The following is a 9,306-nucleotide window of genomic DNA, read 5'->3' as shown; positions in this document are numbered from 1 at the left end:
TTCACCAAGGTACCTGTGCCTGACACCATCGCAATCATTGAAGACTTGGTTCATCAAGGACTGAATGCTGGGGTACCCCCCCTGGTGAGACACTGCTTAACCAATACATACTTCACCTGGAATGGAACCTTCTACAAGCAAATTGAGGGCACCCCAATGGGCTCCCCCCTATCTCCGGTTGTAGCCAACATCTTCATGGAGAAATTTGAGACGGACGCCATCCAGACTGCCACTCTACGCCCGACCTTATGGAAGAGGTACGTAGACGACACTTTTGTCATCTGGCCACATGGCCGGCCTGCTCTAGACCAATTTCTCGACCACATCAATTCCATACACCCAGCCATCAGATTCACCATGGAAGTCGAAAATGATGGCAAGCTACCCTTTTTGGATGTCCTAATCAAAAGGAGACCTGATGGTTCAATGAGCCACTCTGTCTACAGGAAAGCCACCCACACGGATGCTTATCTAAAACCGGATTCCCACCACCATCCATCTCAGAAGAATTCCCTCATCAAGACTCTATATCATAGAGCCCAATGCATCTCCGACCATGAACACATTTCCAGTGAACTCAAACACGTACGCCAAGCTCTTAAGGCAAATGGTTACTCCGACTATACAATCCGCAAAGCCATCACTCCAACCATCAAGAAGGATCCTGTTGAGGAGCCTTTCAAGACCATCACCTTACCCTACATTGCTGGGGTCACAAAAAAGATCTCCAAAATCCTGATTAAACACAAGATCCAGGTCCGATTCAACACAGTACATAAAATCCGTGATCTGGTACCGTCTGTAAAAGATGTGGTTCCAGACATACAGTACCCTGGCGTCTACAAACTAAGTTGCCTCTGTGGTAGCAGTTACATTGGGGAAACCAAACGACATGTCTCGGACCGCATCCGTGAACATAAAGCTGACCTGAAACACGGTAGGACTAACACCTCAGCCGTGGCAGATCACTGTTACAACTCAGTGGGCTCACATGATATTGACTTCTCCAAGACAGAGGTTCTCTGCAAGCCATCTGGCTATCATGAGAGATTCGTTCATGAGGCGATCCACATATACAAACACAGAGACAACTTTAACCGAGAAGATGGATTCTGGCTCAGCAATCATTGGAAGGACGTAATAAACCATTTCGATACACATTAGGGTGTGTAGAATAATACATAGTGTGATATTAAATGTATAAGATATAGGTTGGTTTACAGCAATACAGTATATAATTTAATGTTGGGTTTATCTATGGCAGTATATAGTACGGTATATGCTCGTGTGATGTAAGAGAATAAGGTTTAGATGGAAGCATATTATAGAATTTTTACGAGGTAAAATTGTAATGTATTACTTGCTGTTAGTAACTCAGCTTATTATAGAGTATAGTAAGTATACTGATGGTGCGATGCAGTTTATACTTTAGTTTTTTATGTAGTTTATACTTTAGTTTTCTACGTGTTGTTGAGTAACTGCAGCTACATATCATTAACATTCCTTTCCTTTGTTACTGCTAATCCCTGCACCCCCCTTGGTTGCTGCTGATCCTGCATAATGCATGGGCATAATATGACTTTGACACCCCCCCGCCCAACGCCTACGCATTTTCCATGAATATGCTAAATCCCTCTTCACATGCACATTCTTTTTGTTAAGGCGCTCTTCAACCCCCAATGCAGCTTATATATAAGCTCCTAGTTTGGTAGTGTCTCATTCTTCACCTGAAGACGGCTGCTTGCGTTGTAGCCGAAACGTCGTGAGAATTGTTTTATTATGTTTTATTTTTATTATTTTATTACTTCCCTTCTACGTGACTTTACCGAAAGAAACAAGAAGATGAATCCCTGCAGTCACGAAAGCTTTAAATCGAAATTTAACCGCCTCTACGGGGAGGGTTTCCACATAACTTTGAGATCCTTCAACAAGCTCCGGGATAAGAAGGCTCAGCTAATCGAGTCTCTCACCTTTCTGAAGAGATGCCGCGACTCTAAGGTAATACCAAACGCATTTACACTAACATCTGCTGCTGTAACTTCTTCTAATGCGAAACGAATTCTGTCTAGAACTAGCTTAGCTCTTATCTCAGAGAAAATCAGACTTACGCGCACCGAACTAGATCAGTTAGACAAGACACTCTACAAATCACACTTATCTTTGAGTGTAACAATGTCCACATCGGATTGGGAACATGTGGAAAAAATGACTGCCTCTTCAGCTGCCGCTATGTCGACTAAATGTAAGGACAACTTGATTTCCAAATTCAATCGCCTCTCAAACAAGAAACCGGACCCACACATTGAAAAGCTAGATATTAACAAAGTCGTAATTAATCGCAGTAACAGTCCTATTTCTGAAGGTTTGAAATCCGTTTTAGCTAAAGGACTAAACTTTGCAGTCACACCTAGACACATACCAGTTAATGATATAATTGCTCGAGTAGATGTAGCTCTCAAGGGCTTGAGTCACATCGCTGCAGACGTAGCAAGATCCGAAATCTCTGTAACCCTCAAAAACGCTAAGATGCCAGCTAGCAACATCAGCAAAGAGGAGCGTTTTGAATTAGCTCAATTAAAAAAGAGGGATGACATTGTCATCCTCTCAGCCGACAAAGGCAATGCCACTGTCATCATGGACAAAATAGAATACAACAACAAAATTCAAGAACTACTAAACGATGGCAGCTATACAAAAATAAAAAGAGACCCCACCAACAGCCTCGTCTCCAAAACCAACAACATCATTTCTGCTTCAACCGCATTAATTGATCAGACCAAACAGTTCTCGTTGAAACCTTCTGCAGCCAGACCACCAAGATTGTACGGCTTGCCAAAGATACATAAAGAAGATACACCTCTTCGTCCCATTGTCTCTACTATCAACTCCCCCACTTACAAACTGGCTCGTTTTTTGTCCGAAATCCTACGGCCTTTCACTGGAAAAACCACCTCTGCAGTACTAAACTCTACTGACCTGGTATCGACAATCAAGGGGATTGCCCTGTCCCCAGACGACCTGCTTGTCAGTTTTGATGTGGTTTCCTTGTTCACCAAGGTACCTGTGCCTGACACCATCGCAATCATTGAAGACTTGGTTCATCAAGGACTGAATGCTGGGGTACCCCCCCTGGTGAGACACTGCTTAACCAATACATACTTCACCTGGAATGGAACCTTCTACAAGCAAATTGAGGGCACCCCAATGGGCTCCCCCCTATCTCCGGTTGTAGCCAACATCTTCATGGAGAAATTTGAGACGGACGCCATCCAGACTGCCACTCTACGCCCGACCTTATGGAAGAGGTACGTAGACGACACTTTTGTCATCTGGCCACATGGCCGGCCTGCTCTAGACCAATTTCTCGACCACATCAATTCCATACACCCAGCCATCAGATTCACCATGGAAGTCGAAAATGATGGCAAGCTACCCTTTTTGGATGTCCTAATCAAAAGGAGACCTGATGGTTCAATGAGCCACTCTGTCTACAGGAAAGCCACCCACACGGATGCTTATCTAAAACCGGATTCCCACCACCATCCATCTCAGAAGAATTCCCTCATCAAGACTCTATATCATAGAGCCCAATGCATCTCCGACCATGAACACATTTCCAGTGAACTCAAACACGTACGCCAAGCTCTTAAGGCAAATGGTTACTCCGACTATACAATCCGCAAAGCCATCACTCCAACCATCAAGAAGGATCCTGTTGAGGAGCCTTTCAAGACCATCACCTTACCCTACATTGCTGGGGTCACAAAAAAGATCTCCAAAATCCTGATTAAACACAAGATCCAGGTCCGATTCAACACAGTACATAAAATCCGTGATCTGGTACCGTCTGTAAAAGATGTGGTTCCAGACATACAGTACCCTGGCGTCTACAAACTAAGTTGCCTCTGTGGTAGCAGTTACATTGGGGAAACCAAACGACATGTCTCGGACCGCATCCGTGAACATAAAGCTGACCTGAAACACGGTAGGACTAACACCTCAGCCGTGGCAGATCACTGTTACAACTCAGTGGGCTCACATGATATTGACTTCTCCAAGACAGAGGTTCTCTGCAAGCCATCTGGCTATCATGAGAGATTCGTTCATGAGGCGATCCACATATACAAACACAGAGACAACTTTAACCGAGAAGATGGATTCTGGCTCAGCAATCATTGGAAGGACGTAATAAACCATTTCGATACACATTAGGGTGTGTAGAATAATACATAGTGTGATATTAAATGTATAAGATATAGGTTGGTTTACAGCAATACAGTATATAATTTAATGTTGGGTTTATCTATGGCAGTATATAGTACGGTATATGCTCGTGTGATGTAAGAGAATAAGGTTTAGATGGAAGCATATTATAGAATTTTTACGAGGTAAAATTGTAATGTATTACTTGCTGTTAGTAACTCAGCTTATTATAGAGTATAGTAAGTATACTGATGGTGCGATGCAGTTTATACTTTAGTTTTTTATGTAGTTTATACTTTAGTTTTCTACGTGGTTGTTGAGTAACTGCAGCTACATATCATTAACATTCCTTTCCTTTGTTACTGCTAATCCCTGCACCCCCCTTGGTTGCTGCTGATCCTGCATAATGCATGGGCATAATATGACTTTGACACCCCCCCGCCCAACGCCTACGCATTTTCCATGAATATGCTAAATCCCTCTTCACATGCACATTCTTTTTGTTAAGGCGCTCTTCAACCCCCAATGCAGCTTATATATAAGCTCCTAGTTTGGTAGTGTCTCATTCTTCACCTGAGGACGGCTGCTTGCGTTGTGGCCGAAACGTCGTGAGAATTGTTTTGTTATGTTTTATTTTTATTATTTTGTTACTTCCCTTCTACGTGACTTTACCGAAAGAAACAAGAAGATGAATCCCTGCAGTCACGAAAGCTTTAAATCGAAATTTAACCGCCTCTACGGGGAGGGTTTCCACATAACTTTGAGATCCTTCAACAAGCTCCGGGATAAGAAGGCTCAGCTAATCGAGTCTCTCACCTTTCTGAAGAGATGCCGCGACTCTAAGGTAATACCAAACGCATTTACACTAACATCTGCTGCTGTAACTTCTTCTAATGCGAAACGAATTCTGTCTAGAACTAGCTTAGCTCTTATCTCAGAGAAAATCAGACTTACGCGCACCGAACTAGATCAGTTAGACAAGACACTCTACAAATCACACTTATCTTTGAGTGTAACAATGTCCACATCGGATTGGGAACATGTGGAAAAAATGACTGCCTCTTCAGCTGCCGCTATGTCGACTAAATGTAAGGACAACTTGATTTCCAAATTCAATCGCCTCTCAAACAAGAAACCGGACCCACACATTGAAAAGCTAGATATTAACAAAGTCGTAATTAATCGCAGTAACAGTCCTATTTCTGAAGGTTTGAAATCCGTTTTAGCTAAAGGACTAAACTTTGCAGTCACACCTAGACACATACCAGTTAATGATATAATTGCTCGAGTAGATGTAGCTCTCAAGGGCTTGAGTCACATCGCTGCAGACGTAGCAAGATCCGAAATCTCTGTAACCCTCAAAAACGCTAAGATGCCAGCTAGCAACATCAGCAAAGAGGAGCGTTTTGAATTAGCTCAATTAAAAAAGAGGGATGACATTGTCATCCTCTCAGCCGACAAAGGCAATGCCACTGTCATCATGGACAAAATAGAATACAACAACAAAATTCAAGAACTACTCAACGATGGCAGCTATACAAAAATAAAAAGAGACCCCACCAACAGCCTCGTCTCCAAAACCAACAACATCATTTCTGCTTCAACCGCATTAATTGATCAGACCAAACAGTTCTCGTTGAAACCTTCTGCAGCCAGACCACCAAGATTGTACGGCTTGCCAAAGATACATAAAGAAGATACACCTCTTCGTCCCATTGTCTCTACTATCAACTCCCCCACTTACAAACTGGCTCGTTTTTTGTCCGAAATCCTACGGCCTTTCACTGGAAAAACCACCTCTGCAGTACTAAACTCTACTGACCTGGTATCGACAATCAAGGGGATTGCCCTGTCCCCAGACGACCTGCTTGTCAGTTTTGATGTGGTTTCCTTGTTCACCAAGGTACCTGTGCCTGACACCATCGCAATCATTGAAGACTTGGTTCATCAAGGACTGAATGCTGGGGTACCCCCCCTGGTGAGACACTGCTTAACCAATACATACTTCACCTGGAATGGAACCTTCTACAAGCAAATTGAGGGCACCCCAATGGGCTCCCCCCTATCTCCGGTTGTAGCCAACATCTTCATGGAGAAATTTGAGACGGACGCCATCCAGACTGCCACTCTACGCCCGACCTTATGGAAGAGGTACGTAGACGACACTTTTGTCATCTGGCCACATGGCCGGCCTGCTCTAGACCAATTTCTCGACCACATCAATTCCATACACCCAGCCATCAGATTCACCATGGAAGTCGAAAATGATGGCAAGCTACCCTTTTTGGATGTCCTAATCAAAAGGAGACCTGATGGTTCAATGAGCCACTCTGTCTACAGGAAAGCCACCCACACGGATGCTTATCTAAAACCGGATTCCCACCACCATCCATCCCAGAAGAATTCCCTCATCAAGACTCTATATCATAGAGCCCAATGCATCTCCGACCATGAACACATTTCCAGTGAACTCAAACACGTACGCCAAGCTCTTAAGGCTAATGGTTACTCCGACTACACAATCCGCAAAGCCATCACTCCAACCATCAAGAAGGATCCTGTTGAGGAGCCTTTCAAGACCATCACCTTACCCTACATTGCTGGGGTCACAAAAAAGATCTCCAAAATCCTGATTAAACACAAGATCCAGGTCCGATTCAACACAGTACATAAAATCCGTGATCTGGTACCGTCTGTAAAAGATGTGGTTCCAGACATACAGTACCCTGGCGTCTACAAACTAAGTTGCCTCTGTGGTAGCAGTTACATTGGGGAAACCAAACGACATGTCTCGGACCGCATCCGTGAACATAAAGCTGACCTGAAACACGGTAGGACTAACACCTCAGCCGTGGCAGATCACTGTTACAACTCAGTGGGCTCACATGATATTGACTTCTCCAAGACAGAGGTTCTCTGCAAGCCATCTGGCTATCATGAGAGATTCGTTCATGAGGCGATCCACATATACAAACACAGAGACAACTTTAACCGAGAAGATGGATTCTGGCTCAGCAATCATTGGAAGGACGTAATAAACCATTTCGATACACATTAGGGTGTGTAGAATAATACATAGTGTGATATTAAATGTATAAGATATAGGTTGGTTTACAGCAATACAGTATATAATTTAATGTTGGGTTTATCTATGGCAGTATATAGTACGGTATATGCTCGTGTGATGTAAGAGAATAAGGTTTAGATGGAAGCATATTATAGAATTTTTACGAGGTAAAATTGTAATGTATTACTTGCTGTTAGTAACTCAGCTTATTATAGAGTATAGTAAGTATACTGATGGTGCGATGCAGTTTATACTTTAGTTTTTTATGTAGTTTATACTTTAGTTTTCTACGTGGTTGTTGAGTAACTGCAGCTACATATCATTAACATTCCTTTCCTTTGTTACTGCTAATCCCTGCACCCCCCTTGGTTGCTGCTGATCCTGCATAATGCATGGGCATAATATGACTTTGACACCCCCCCGCCCAACGCCTACGCATTTTCCATGAATATGCTAAATCCCTCTTCACATGCACATTCTTTTTGTTAAGGCGCTCTTCAACCCCCAATGCAGCTTATATATAAGCTCCTAGTTTGGTAGTGTCTCATTCTTCACCTGAAGACGGCTGCTTGCGTTGTAGCCGAAACGTCGTGAGAATTGTTTTATTATGTTTTATTTTTATTATTTTATTACTTCCCTTCTACGTGACTTTACCGAAAGAAACAAGAAGATTATCATAAATCCCTTTTGTATTTAAACAAAGCTCGCATGGAGAATGGAAGGGTCATGTCATAGGCCATGGCATTACAATGCTACAGTTATACCATCAGGGTGTTAAGGGGTAGTGAGAACGTCGGAACAGATTCTTCGAGTCGGAGTGACTACGACGATCCATCAGCTTAAGGGAAAATCACTGCTCAGCGCCGTAAAGAGTCAATGGAGCATCGACTTCTCAAAGGGGAGGGGAGGGGGCAATGTGACGAAGGCTTTGCGCGGGCTGTTTCCCATCGCTAAATGGATATAGAGGGTGAACACCATACAGCATGGGCCAGGATATGGAGGTTCAAACTGGCTAAGAGAGATAGGTGGTATGACAAGTTTTGGGACCAGTCTAGGTGGGGCTGATGGGGGTTGGGTGCCCCTGAGTCGTATACAAGGCTGTGCTCAGAGCAAAGCAGGGATGAGTCATACCTCTGAGCACCTCAGCAACCCATACAGCACTGGATGAAAGTGGGCTTCAAGCCAGGAGCAGCGGGACCGAACTCTGGGCAAGGGAGACTTCCTAAGCCCACCCAGGGCGGGTCTGGGCAGGAATGAGACTGGAACGAGGTAAGGTTGCGAAGCAAGAAGAGAGAAGCATGGCCGATAGCGGGGCCAGTGCACCGTGCCACTGCTGATTGTGTACCCCTGTGACTCTCGGGAAGGAGTTGGCCTCTGTTGCGTCTACCAGGGTGTCCTCATGTGGAGAATGCGTGTGGGCTGGGATCGACTGTTGTGTTCAGCATGCACAGTAGTGGCTAATGTAAGACTCGCATTGATGGCTGCATGGTGATAAATGCAGTGGCCAGGGAGAGTTGCACAATTTCAGCGTAGTGTGTGTATGACGGGTTCGTACTGGCGCGGGAACATGTCCTTGAACTGGTAAGGAGAAATTGTATTGATAAGAACCATGTTTATTTAAAAGCCTCTATATGTGTCCGGTTGATATTAATACACATGAGACCTCCGCCAATCGTATGGCACTCCACGTCCACCACACAATCACCCCATTACAGGGGAAGAATGCCCTGGCTCACATAAAAAAAAATATTACAATTCAGAGCGGGGCGGGGAGTGAAGTTTGGGGAAGAGTAGAATCCCCCCCACCCCCCATTCTCCTGGCTGCCCCATGACAATTTTAAATGTAGTATAGTGGTGTAGTGTATAGGAGTATAGTATATAGTAATGTATAGGGTAGTATATAGTGTACTGTATAGAGTGTAGTGCATAGTAGTATGTACAGTGAGGGAAAAAAGTATTTGATCCCCTGCTGATTTTGTACGTTTGCCCACTGGCAAAGAAATGATCAGTCTATAATTTAAATGGTAGGTTTATTT

The sequence above is a fragment of the Lethenteron reissneri genome, chromosome 69, assembly GCF_015708825.2.
Source record: "Lethenteron reissneri isolate LAM-NWPU_2019-01 chromosome 69, ASM1570882v1, whole genome shotgun sequence".
Classification (NCBI taxonomy): Eukaryota; Metazoa; Chordata; class Hyperoartia; order Petromyzontiformes; family Petromyzontidae; genus Lethenteron; species Lethenteron reissneri.
The sequence above is the reverse complement of the archived record's forward strand: the minus strand, read 5'-3'. Positions refer to the sequence as shown.